General features: G+C 44.6%; 1 protein-coding gene across 15 annotated transcripts in view; it reads left to right on the forward strand.

Annotated features, from left to right (window-relative positions):
- Window positions 1–12,673, forward strand: part of CELF2 (CUGBP Elav-like family member 2) — a 548,143-nt gene that overhangs the window by 416,472 nt on the left and 118,998 nt on the right. The gene's annotated exons all lie outside the window — the stretch shown is intronic.

A 12,673-nucleotide genomic window follows, 5' to 3' on the forward strand; every position in this document is an offset into this window, starting at 1 on the left:
AAGGGGGTGGATTTTCATCAGAAGACGTAACACCTAATGAGGGTCTAATACAGTTTGTGCTGTGAGGGGGAAAAATGCAGGTTTAACAGAAAGAATATGATCTTTTAAGGCACTGTTTGATTTCATGTGTGTTTGCATCACTTTGTTGATGGAATCACTTTTCCAAGAAATGCTGCAATACATGTGCTTCTATGGGGCTTCATGTTTACAGAGTTATAAACTATTAATTCCTGGTATCCTGGGAAGAGGCTGTGAGACATCCAGTCATCCTCATTTTGCAGATGAGAAAACTGAGATTTACTGTTGAAATAAGGGTCACATATCTGGAAATTGGACATGAACTTGGGCAAACTTTGGAAGATGGTGAAGGACAGGGAGGCCAGGCGTGCTGCAGTCCATGGGGTCACAAAGAGTTGGAGATGACTGGGCAACTGAACAACACCAGGCGGGAAGTTAGGTCCTCCATGCATTGGACTCATCTTGACTCTCGTTTTGGTGATTTTTCTGTCTTATACATGTTCCTATGGTTTTACTTTGTGCTTTAAAAAGTTGAGATTTTTAAGTCAAGTTCTCATTTTGAAGTAAAAGAATGAGGAAATTGAAATTTTCGAGAAAGAAAAGCAGCCTTCCTTTGCCCGGTAACCGAAAAATGTCTACCTTTACCTTCATCTGGCCCTTGAGAATCATCAAAGTCCTTTTTCTGCAAAGGGTTTCCTGCAGCATTCATGGTTTAAGTAACTGATTGTAGACAGGTCAGAAGAAAAGAAAAGCAGGCTGCATTAAATGCCTGGATCCTTGATATAAACTTTCTAACCCCGCCCCCCACCTTTTTGTAATTATTAGCAAAGGTCAGTGACACTATATTACATTGTTTTACTAGGAGTATAGTGTTGAATTTTAATTCTCATCGAGTCAAATAGCAGTGTCTGAACCCAGAAGAAAGTGGCATGGTTGCAGAAACTCATACGTATTATTTCTGGGCTCACCAGGCGGCTCAGATGGTAAAGAGTCTGCCTGCAGTGCAGGAGACCCAGGTTTGATCTCTGGGTTGGAAGATCCCCTGGAGGAGGGAAGGGCAAACTCCAGTATCCTTGCCTGGAGAATTCCAAGGACAGAGGAGCCTGGTGGGCTACAGTCCGGGAGGTCGCGAAGTCGGACACAACTGAGCAGCTAACACTTTGACTTCCTTTCCTAGGTATTCTTTACCGCAAGGAGTTCAACCCAGTTTTTATTTGCTGTCTGTTTCCCAGCAAACAATACACCATCATTTTTTACGGTGCGATGGCTCTTAGCTGGATGAGCTGTAATCTCAGGAAGGGATGGGGGTGAGCTTTGATCGTGGTGGTCTCTGCACTGAGCTGTGATTTTCAGCAGGTCACATTTAGGCCTGCTGTTTCCTTCGTCTCATCTGAGTTTAACGGTGACATCAGCGCCTTCCCCTGCACAGTTCAGAAGGAGCTTTTGAAGTGTCCTTTTGGAAGCCATAGAAATCTATGATATTTATTGTCCGTGTTCCACTCCGAACTTCAAGTCACCTCCTATCACACCTCTAGGTGTGATAATATTTCTCTTTCTATTACAACCGAGTAATGTCACACTTGGCACTTTTACTGTCCTTTTCCTCAAATATCCCCAAAGTGCTCTCCGAGAGTGTTAACTGCTATTTGCTTCTCTTTTTCTGCACCGGAGGGAGCAGAAATGCAGCAGGCACCGGGAGATTTAGTGTGCGATCAATAGGAGGTTCCGAACAGCAGCCAGTAAAACTCAGCATCTCCTGACCCCTGCTTCTGTGCTTTCCCTGCACTGGGCCACAAGGCCTGATAGCCTTGCTTGAGTATCGTTTCTTTTTATCCCTTCCTTTCTCCTAATCATCAGACTTGGTTCTGCCCCCACCACACCCTTGCAGGCCAACAGCAGAGCTTACGAAAGCAGTGTCACCAAGGAGAAGAGGATGGGAGCTAAATCATGTTTGAGGTTTTGGCTGGCATCAGGTCGGAATTAGGACACAAATAATTCACCATTACCTCGATACTGCAAACTAGGCTCTGTTGGTGGGCCTTGGCATCACAACTCTGCATTTGCTCAGAAAGAGGAGAAAAAGGGAGCTGTGATCTCTTAAGACGATAAACAGCCTGTTTCCAGTCTGGTAATATTTTATATAAACTGGCACCGGTAACTGTGTATCATTTATCTTCCAAACCCTCATTTCACATCGCCTGCAACTTGAGGCCAGAAACAGTATGGCCGTGCCAAAGGGTGGGTGGAAAAATAGCCTTGTTATTAACCTGCGTTGAAAGCATAATGGCTGCTTGGACATCTTCATTCACAGACATAGTCCGCACCTGTTAATGCTCTTCCTTCACCATGGCAGGTCAGAGTCTTCATGTAAACCTGCTCTGTCCACGTCTGTGGGGCACCCGCACCTTGGGGAGGAAATTAGCCCCTCGAAAATGGCTTTATCCTTCCCGTTTCGTACGGTTCGAATCTCTAAGTGGGCTATTTCTCGGGGTCAGCAGCATGTGACCATACATACCCAGAAGGATGTCATCTAGAGTGATTTGGACCTGTCTTCCCAGAGCGAACCTGGGAAGCCCATGATTGTGGTTGGCCTCTTGTAGAGCAGGGGTCCCCAGCCTCTGGGATCTAATGCCGGATGACCTGAGCTGGAGCTGATGTAATAATAATAGAAATAAAGTGCACCATAAATGTACTGCGCTTGCATCGTCCCGAAACCATCCCCCACCACCTGACCCCCGTCGGTAGAAACATTGTCTTCCATAAAACTGGTCCCTCATGCCAGAAAGGCTGGGGACCGCTGTGTAGGCAACAAGAAGGGATGGAAAGCGATTTCCCAGGACCTGCTCCACCTCTGCAGCCGCCAGTCCAGGTTTACAAACCAGCAAGTTGACCCCCTGTTTGATAACCGCTTCCATCTGTAGAGGCCCCGTTTGCCTGTCATCACCGCAGTTACCCCCGTCAGGATCCTGTGAGTGCACGCGGTGGGCTTAGCGTCCGGGTGTTGCACCGAATGGGGCTCTGTGGTCAGAGGCGGTCAGATGGGAGCCTGGGGACCAGTGCCAGCACCCTGGACTCAGGCCAGCGCTCCTGCGGTCCCACCAGGGGGACAGCTTCATCCTGGGGCCTCCCGTCATCATGTGGGACACCGCCCTTCTCCACAAAGGACTCAGAAAGGCTCTGTGGTTTCAGAGGCATCCATTGTCATCTCGCGTTCTAGTTCCCATGAAAAGGACAGTGGGTGGCAAAGCGTCCCTTATCAAATGTCACAGGGAAGAAAAAGAAACACAACTCGCTCTCTGTGCTCTCCGGAACCCAGCTCGGGGCCCAGGTTGCATGATACCTCCAAGGAAGGCAGTGTAGCATTTAGCTGCTGCCTCCCAGAGAGCCACTTTGCTTTTAAACAGTGCATGGTGGAAGATACACAGACTGGCCTTTGGACCACCGCGCTCACTGCGCTGAATGGAAGCTCACTTCTCTTTGACTGACATGGTCATTGGCAGGGTAGGGTGGGGACAACTCTTAAAACTTTTATTCCCAAGCGGGTATCTGATATTTCAGTGCATGTGGACAAAATCTGTTCCTGCCTGCTTTATGGGTAGATATTTACTGCTGATTTTAATTCACATCTTTACGAGGATTCTTCTGTATCTTTTTTTGATGTTGACAATTTTATTAAGGCTATTTCTTTGGATTTGGTTGTTGTTACTCCTTTAAAAATGTATTGTTGTGGCAGCTTTGAGGCAGTTGGAAAATACTTTTTTTTTTTTTTAATGCACAAGCTGGATTAAGATGTACAGTAACCGTCACCTGGTAACCAGACCCCATAGAACTGTGTCAACATTCACCAGTGATTTATGGCTTTAAATTGGAATCAGCTGATGTTTGGTTCCACAGTTTTGAACTCTGCAGGGTTAATCTGGAGCCTGCTGGTACACATGAAATAGTTGTTTTATCTGCTGTTCTAAGACTGATGAAATGTTTAAAAGATGGCTGTGTAATCAGTCAGTTATCTCCCAGTGTTACAGCTTATTCCGCTTGGCAGTGTACAATCTCCAAAATAATTATTCTGCTGTAGTTAAAACGTGGGAGCCAAATGCAGCCCCTGATATAAAACTGCATTCAGCAAGTCCTTTCACAAACTGAATAGTTCTATTTTGTTATCTTCTTAGAGGGAGAACATGGGTTGTGATGGTCAGACCTCCTGGGAGCCTGAAAGCTTAGGGCAAGGCCTGGAAGTAGGAACACTTAATCTACTGTCAGTGACTCTTTCTACCTTTGACCTTTTCTTTTTAGATGAACTTGATTAGACTTGACTTTAATTTGCTCATCTGGATGTAGGTAGGCCCCTGGGAAGTAAGGATACTGATTCTTAGAGTTTTCTTTTGTCCTGAAAGTAATCAGAAGATTCTTAAAATTAAGGGGATTTTGAAAAAAAAAAAAAATCCAGACCAGTATCCACTTTTTAGCATTCTCCTTTCATCACCATATATTGAAAAAGACCTGAAAGGGAGAGGTCATTTGGTCAGCTTCAGACCTAGCAAAACGTCATAGTATTTTTTCTTCCCCCCATAAACTATGTAGTCTCCAGGGATAATTGCTCATTATAAAGATGTTTTTAAAAGAAATCCATAGACATTTTATTGATGTTTCAAGGAAGACCCAAGACTGAGAATAAAATCTTTTATATAAAGGTCTGCTGATGAAATTACACAACCTGTCTGGAACCGAAAGTAGAATTTACGTTTTTCAGTTTGTGGAGAGAAAAGGATACAGTGAATTAATTGTATTTGAGGGCACTTCTCATCTTGTGGCCCAAGAAGGTTTTCTGTTGGCTGAGGAGGAATGCCTCGTAGAGAGGGATTTGTTGTGGTGGGTGTAGTGTGATGTACGGTCACGGGGTTGTTTTTCATAGGTGAAAGATGATCAAGGAAGAAATTTTAGTTGTCTTAGAGCCCCAGAATATTCTCTCTGGCACCAGCCTCTTCAACTGGGGACAGTGAGAAGCTGTTTGGCTAAGATAGCAGTACGAGATGCTTCCTGTTTGTTTCTATGATGATTTACACTTCCTGATACAGTTGCTCATCACCTGTTTGCCTCTTCTCTCCCTCTTTAATATAGAGTAAGTCACTCCCAAGCAGACTCCAGTCCCTCCAGCCAAACACTACTTCCATCATTGCTTCGACTCAGTCCCACAGTTCATTGCTCCCTGTTTAAACACATCAGAAGCACGTGTCAAGGAAAACTCCCCGCTTCCAGTGCAGGGGGGCACAGGTTCAATCCCCGGTCAGGGAACTAACAGTCCACATGCCACATAATGCAGCCAGAAATTTTTTTTAAAAAAAGTACATGACAGGCTTGTGAACAGAACCAGCCTATATACTACTGCATCGTCTAGAGTCTGCATTGGACAGATCGGACCTAGAAAGAAGGTTGATGATCCCTGCTCCCCTCCTCTCCTGAGTACGTCTTCTCTTGAAACATATATCTAATTACACTGAGTCCACTTCTAATCACAGTTAAGAGCAGGCCCTCTAGACTCCACTCAGCTTGCCTGTTGTTATTCAGTCATCAAGTTGTATTCAACTCTTTGCAACCCCATGAACTGTAGAACACCAGGCCCCCTTGTTCTCCACTGTCTCCTGGCGTTTGCTCAGATTCATGTCCATTGATTTGGTGATGATATGTAACCATTTCTTCCTCTATTGCCCCCTTCTCATTTTGCCTTCATTCTTTCCCAGCATCAGGGTCTTTTCCAGTGAGTCAGCCCTTCACATCAGGTGGCCAAAGTATTGGAGCTTTAGCATCAGTCCTTCCAATGAATATTCAGGGTTGATTTCCTTCAGGATTGACTGATTTGACCTCCTTGGGACTCTCAAGAGTCTTCTCCAGCTCCACAATTTGAAAGCATCAATTCTTCAGCGCTCAGCCTTCTTTATGGTCCAACTCTCACAACCGTACATGACTACTGGAAAAACCATAGCTTGTCTGTTAGGGGAAGAAGCCATCAATAATTGAAAAGCTGATGACAGGCAAGAAGTTAGCCTTGATGGCTGGGGATTCAGAATTTTTTTAACTCTCTCTACAATCTATGCATGGCTTCCCTGAAGCAGTTCTGAGGAAGGCATAGAATAAGGGATATGATGAACTCGGGTGAGATAAAGCCAGAGTCCTCAGGCTCCAGGTAACCCAGATGCGTGCTGATTGGATGGCCTGCATTTCCCACCTGGGAGCGTTCCAGCACAGTCTCACCCAGAGGTACCCTGGCGTAAATGTCTGGAAACTGGGTCATGAGAGGTACGTTCTAGAGAATGTAGTTTAGGGCAGGTCTTCCAGGGACAGGTTTTGAGGGACCCTCCAGGTTTCTCGCTATGGTGGGAGACAATGAATGATGTTCAAATAACATCAGTACTTTCCAGCTCTCACCTTGGCAGTCCTATGAGAGTTTTAAGGGAGCACATGAACTCTTTAGGGCCACTCTAGAAGTTTTGCAAATAGTTTGCAAGAACCAGTTAGCCTGTGTGATTGTCATGCTACCCACGAACTGTTCAGTAGTCATATTCATATGTAGGTGTATCTCTCACAGTCAGCATCACCCTCACCTCCATTCCAAGTGTTAATTTTTCTTTGTTCCTGTATCACAATGTTAAGACTTAGGCATCAAAGCATCTTCTTAGGCAGATACTTAGTATTCTATATCCTGATTTAGATTTATATGAACTCTCAACCAACGGGGATAAAAAGGTGATTTTATTAAATTTTTGAAATACCCCTAGATTTTCATAACCTACACCTTGATATTGTATGTTCAGTTTTACTTGGGCATGTGCTTATTTTCATGGGTTTTTTGGAGGCATATAAAGTAATTGCAGATCTGCCTAGGCGCTGAAAGGACTTGGAGACACTGCTTGCCCTCCTGTAACTAACACAGGAAAACGGTTACAGGAGATTGTCTTTTTCTTCTGCCAACTTGGTCCAGACTCCTCGAGACCTTTCCAGGTCAGATTTCTGTACCCATCTGCACAGCGGGCCCTTCCTGGGCCCCAGACCCACTTGAGATGCTATTAGGTTCGAGAAGCAGTTGAGGAAGGCTGCATGCCAAGTCGCTTTAGTAGTTTCTGACTCTTTGTGACCCCATGGACTGTAGCCCTCCAGGCTCCTCTGTCCGTGGAATTCTCCAGGCCAGAATACTGGAGTGGGTTGCCACGCCCTCCTCCAGGGGAGTGTCCCAACCCAGGGATTGAACCCATGTCTCTTATGTCTCCTGCATTGGCAGGTAGGTTCTTTACCACTAGCATCTAAAGGAGGGAGTAGGGCACAAACCTGTGTTGTGGGATCAGTGCTTTGAAAAGCAGTAACAAAAAGAAAAAAGAGCAAAGATGGAAAGAGAAGACCAAAAAAAAAAAAAACCAAAAAACTTGTATTTATGAACTAAATCTCACCATAGAAGCAGATGAACTTAGAAATTGTTTACTGATGTGGGTTGAAATGCAGATAGACTTGCTTATCAAGAGTTGCATTCTCCATTCAGTCTAGTCAATTTTAGTAAGTGATTTGATTTAAATTAAAAAAAAAAAAAGGGTAGTCTCACCACAAAACTATTAGATATGAGTTTAAATGCATCATTCACTGTGTCTATCTGATTTTTCTGTAGCCATCCACCATCTTCTCATTTTCTGGAACCAAATTCTAACCTATATTCATTTCAGTCCTTCTGGTGTGTTTTTAACACGGCCACGTTGGTCAGGACCTCGAGAATGTGTGAAAGCTGCTGGACAAAGAGCAGTAACGTGATTGTCCACGTGTCAGTTATCTTTCCACGCATGTATTTTTCTACCATTAGAAGAGGCTGAACTGCTATCACAGGCCTGAAACGGTATTGGGACTTCAGACTCTATAGGCAGTTTTCTTTCTTGCCCGTGTCAGGAACCCTTTCTGGGGGTTCTGGGTTGGTGGTGACACAGGGAACCAGCACCTTCACGTCGTGCGCTGGCCTTTCCCGTGGTTTGGGTTTGCTGTTGCTGCCACTGTTATTGAAAAAGCAGGTAAATAAAGTGACGGTGCCTCTCAACCTGTAACTAATGGTTTTGTGGTGAGAATACTCTCTTTATTTTTATTTTTTTTTTGGCCATGTGCCTCCATCCAGAAGTAAAGGAGGAAAATGCGGAAGACCTCCATCTGCTCTGTTAAAAGCCCTGGAGCAGCAAGTAACACTCCACTCACATGCCTTTAGACTCTGTGCTTCGTCACGTGGCAAGAAGCCAGCCCACCTGGGCTCACCATGCCCTCCACTGCAGTCCTGTCCCCACGGGAGGAGAGGATGGATTTGGGTGGCATCTGGTGATCTCTGTCCAGGCTTCCTAGAGGATAAGAATCACTGGGGACACTTTACAGCTGACCAGGCCTTGGCCCTGAAAAAACTGATCCCAGGACCTGGGTTAGTTCCAAGGAGTTTATAAGCAAGTGATTATTATCTTCAGGAAGGCTTGAGAAACACTGTTTTAAGATGTAATTGGATAGTGGGAAAGGTACTTTGAATGTTTGTTGCAGTCTTTTTCTTTTTAAGATTATTTTGAAGTGGACTATTTTTAAGGTCTCTAATTGAATTTGTTACAACATGGTTTCTGTTTTTTATGTTCTGGTTTTTTGGCCTTGAGGCACTTGGGATCTTAGCTGCCAAACCAGGAATCAAACCCACACCCGCTGCATTGGAAGTCAGAGTCTTAACCCTGGACCACCAGCGAAGTCCCTGTTGCAGTCTTAGGCTTGAGAATGCTATGTTATGTGAAAGTGAAAGTGTCAGTCGCTCAGTCGTGTCCCACTCTTTGAGACCCCATGGACTGTAGCCCGCCAGGCTCCTCTGTCCACAGAATCCTGCAGGCAGGAATACTGGAGGTAGGTAGCCATGCCCTTTTCCAGGGGATCCTCCCAACCCAGGGATCAAACCCAGGGCTCCCTCACTGCAGCAGATTCTTTACCGTTTGAGCTACCCAGGAGTGGTGCTAAACCCAGTCCCTGGTACCCTGGTCTAAATGTCTTTAGTCTTCAGGTTTAGCCACAGGCCTTGCTGTGTAGACTAGATTATTCAGTGATTCTTCTGTGTACTACTTACACACCTGTCCAAACCTGAATTTTTCTTTGAATTAGCTGACTGCTTCCCGTAGTTGCAAGAAGGAAATGGCAACCCACTCCAGTATTCTGGCCTGGAGAATTCCATGGGCAGAGGAGCCTGACGGGCTACAGTCCATGGGGTCGCAAGGAGTGAGACACGACTGAGTGACTAACACTCCCTTAGTTGATCAAGTTCACCAGTCGTTTGGACACACTTATTCTATGGTTTATATAGATACTTGGAATATATCTGTTTATGACAGGTCTTTAACACATAATTCAGTGTGTAAGATTGACAAGGAAAGAACTCCTAGGATTTTGCCCCTCTTGTGATAATGTTGAATCCTTTATAGAAACCTGCCATCATGGAAATTAAAAGTATAAATATATTTGACAGGTAGTGGTTGAATTATTTATCAGTGACCTCAGTCCAGAAATGAAGGCTGGAAACCTGCTCCACTCAGCCTTCTGAATGTTCCAGGAGAATGCCACAGGTGTGGGGAGTTCCACTGAGTACTTTCCATGGTGCATTTGAACCCTAAACTGCCTTCTTCACGCTCCGCAGCACTGATGTGGATCATGTCCCTTTTGGCAAGTTGAAACCAACTGTAAGATTAGCCTAAGACAGTTATATCCAGGAAGGTAGCTTGTCCTTTCAAATTGTGGTGCTGGAGAAGACTCTTGAGAGTCCCTTGGACTGCAGGGAGATCAAACCAGTCCATCCTAAAGGAGATCAGCCCTGAATATTCATTGGAAGGACTGATGCTGAAGCTCCAATACTTTGGCCACCAACACGAAGAGCCAGCCCACTGGAAAAGACCCTGATGCTGGGAAGGATGGGGGGCAAGAGGAGAAGGGAGCGACAGAGGATGAGGTGTTAGATAGCATCACCGATTCAATGGACATGAATCTGAGCAAACTCCTGGAGATAGTGAAGGACAGAGGAGCCTGGCATGCTGCAGTCCATGGAGTCGCAGAGAGTCAAACTTAGCAACTGAAAGACAACAACTTGTCCTCTCACTAACATAAAAAGTATTCCAGGACAATAATGAAAAGATATTTGTGACAGCCACTGTTTCAGATCGCTTGAGTTATTGATCTGGTCATGATACAATAAAATTGAGAGCTGACTATGAGACCCTTAGTGGTGGAAGAACATCTCTCTTATAACTACAAAGCAGTGTTATTATCATTTGTTATCTGCACGATTAGGGAGGAGAGGCTTCTCTGTACAGTGATCTTTGTTGCCTAGAGCCTTTTAGCTCCTTGCAGAGTGTTTCACAACCTGCCTTTCTTCCCACCCCCATCTTAAATATCATTTGTGTTTGTCTGAAATCCAGATGAGCAGAAGCCCTTCCGTTCAAAAGGGACTAAAGACTTGGAAATTCGTCTTCATCCAGTCATCGGAGACTGGAATGGGAGCCTGCGGGGTATTATTTCCTTTCTCCTTTTTCTAAAGGTTTAAAAGAAGAATAAGTATCATTGGGCAGTGATTGAGAAAAATGAAAGTTCTTAGATCAAATATTGCTTCAGCATCCATGCAGCATGGGGAAGGCAAGTAGCTGGTGTGTTGTTCTTGAGTGAAGCCCAGTGGCTGCTGATCAGCGTGCAGTATGTAGAGTTTTCCATCATCTTGAAATCAAGGCAATATTTCACTTTTCCCTCTGAGGTTTTCTAGGGAGAGATTCTCTGGCAAAGAAGATGAATCTTCTCTCTACCTGCTCAGGAATGAGCAGTTAACTCTGTAGCTAAATATTAAACACATCAAGTCCAGGAACCGTGTATTATATTTTTCTTGTATCCATCATCAGTTATACTTATTTAATTTCCTGACAAATGGAAAGCCATGCTCAGTATTTATCTAGGTTGAGATTTAGAGCAATAAGGAAGCATGATGGTCTTTTTTTTCTTTTCATAACACTCTTATTGAAGTAGAGTTGACTTACAGCGTTGCGTTGGTTTCAGGTGTATAGCAAAGTGATTCAGTTATACACACACACACACACACACACACACACACACACTTTCAGATTCTTCTTCCATTATAGGTTACTACAAAATACTGAGCATAGCTCCCTGTGCTATATAACAGGTCCTTGTTGCTCATCTATTTTGTATGTAATAGTATGTATCTGTTAATCCCAAACTCCTAATTTATCCCTCTTCCCCACCTTTCCCCTTTGGTAGTTAGTCCTTTGCTTTCTATGTCTGTGAATCTGTTTCTATTTTGTAAATAAGTTCATTTGTATCATATTTTAGAGTCCACATATAAGTAATATAATACATGCATTTGTTTTTGTCTGCCTTACTTCACTTGGTATGATCATCTCTAGGTCTTTGTCAAGAGTGAGATTGGGATTCAGGCTGTGCCAATCCAAATACTTTCTCTCTGTGCCCCGGTTTCTTTTGCCAGACCCGGTGCTGGCAGTAGGGACTTAGATGATTCCTAAGACCCCTTTCTGCTCTCCAGTCCAGGACTTAAACTGGATCACAGTCAGATCTGGACCAACCCTTGTCAAAATTACAACATAAGTGAAGTTTCTTTCCCCTGGTCACCGTGTATTTTCCATGACACTTAATTCACGCCCCAATCACGACATTCTCACAGCATAAACTCTTATCAAAGCTTGTATTCAGAGATTGGTTTAATAGATCGCAGTGTTGTTTCTTCTAAGGGAATTTTGTTTTAATACAGATCTGAGCTTCAAGTCATAAGGATGCAGCTTGAAGGAGAAGGGGCAGAGTTGGGAGACAGCCTGGTGGAGAGGGTGCTTAGGGTTTGTCTGCAGCAGCCCGATTTTCATCTGTTGTCCCAGAATAATAACTGACAGCTCCCCTTCCACTTTCCAGAGTGTCCCTACTTGGATGATGAATTCTTGATTACTCTAGGTGTGGAAGAAGCCCTCACGGTACCCCCAGAATGTTATCAGGAAGCAGAAGGAAGAAAGCAAGCTGAGACTGTTCCTTTGTGTTTTCTGAGTGCCCAGTTTGGAGCTTAGTATTGTGTATACATGAACTTGCTAAACGAACCCAGTGAAATCTGTTTCACCTGACCATCAGACCCATCTTAGATCAGAAACTGGCCAGGTATACAGGGTCATTTGTCAGAAAATGGATTCAGGAGTACCGCATGGACCGTCTTTAATCACCAGTAGCCTGTATCAGAAAGACTCCTGGCAGATGACGTCTGAAAGTAACCGTATGGCTGTGGGGTGAGCAGACGGGGAAAGGCCCTGAGGACAGCCGATCCATCAGTATTTCAGAAGCACCTACAAGCCCAACTTCCTGTTGAGCCTTGTGAAGGGGACCAGGGAGCCTTCAGACGTGGCTCCTTGCCCTTCAAGATGGTCCTTAGATGGCAGATGTAAGTAACAGCTGAACCACTGTAGGAGACAGCGGTTCATCAAGCAGGCAGTGATTTTCTTTTTTCTTGTGTTTCACCATTGTGTGATGGTGACTCTCAAAATGAAATCCCGCCGCCGGGAACCCCTTTTCTCAGGGGGTACCTAATGTACCTGCAGTCCTCCTGACATGGTCCCCCTCTCTG

The sequence above is a fragment of the Cervus elaphus genome, chromosome 23 (assembly GCF_910594005.1).
Source record: "Cervus elaphus chromosome 23, mCerEla1.1, whole genome shotgun sequence".
NCBI lineage: Eukaryota > Metazoa > Chordata > Mammalia > Artiodactyla > Cervidae > Cervus > Cervus elaphus.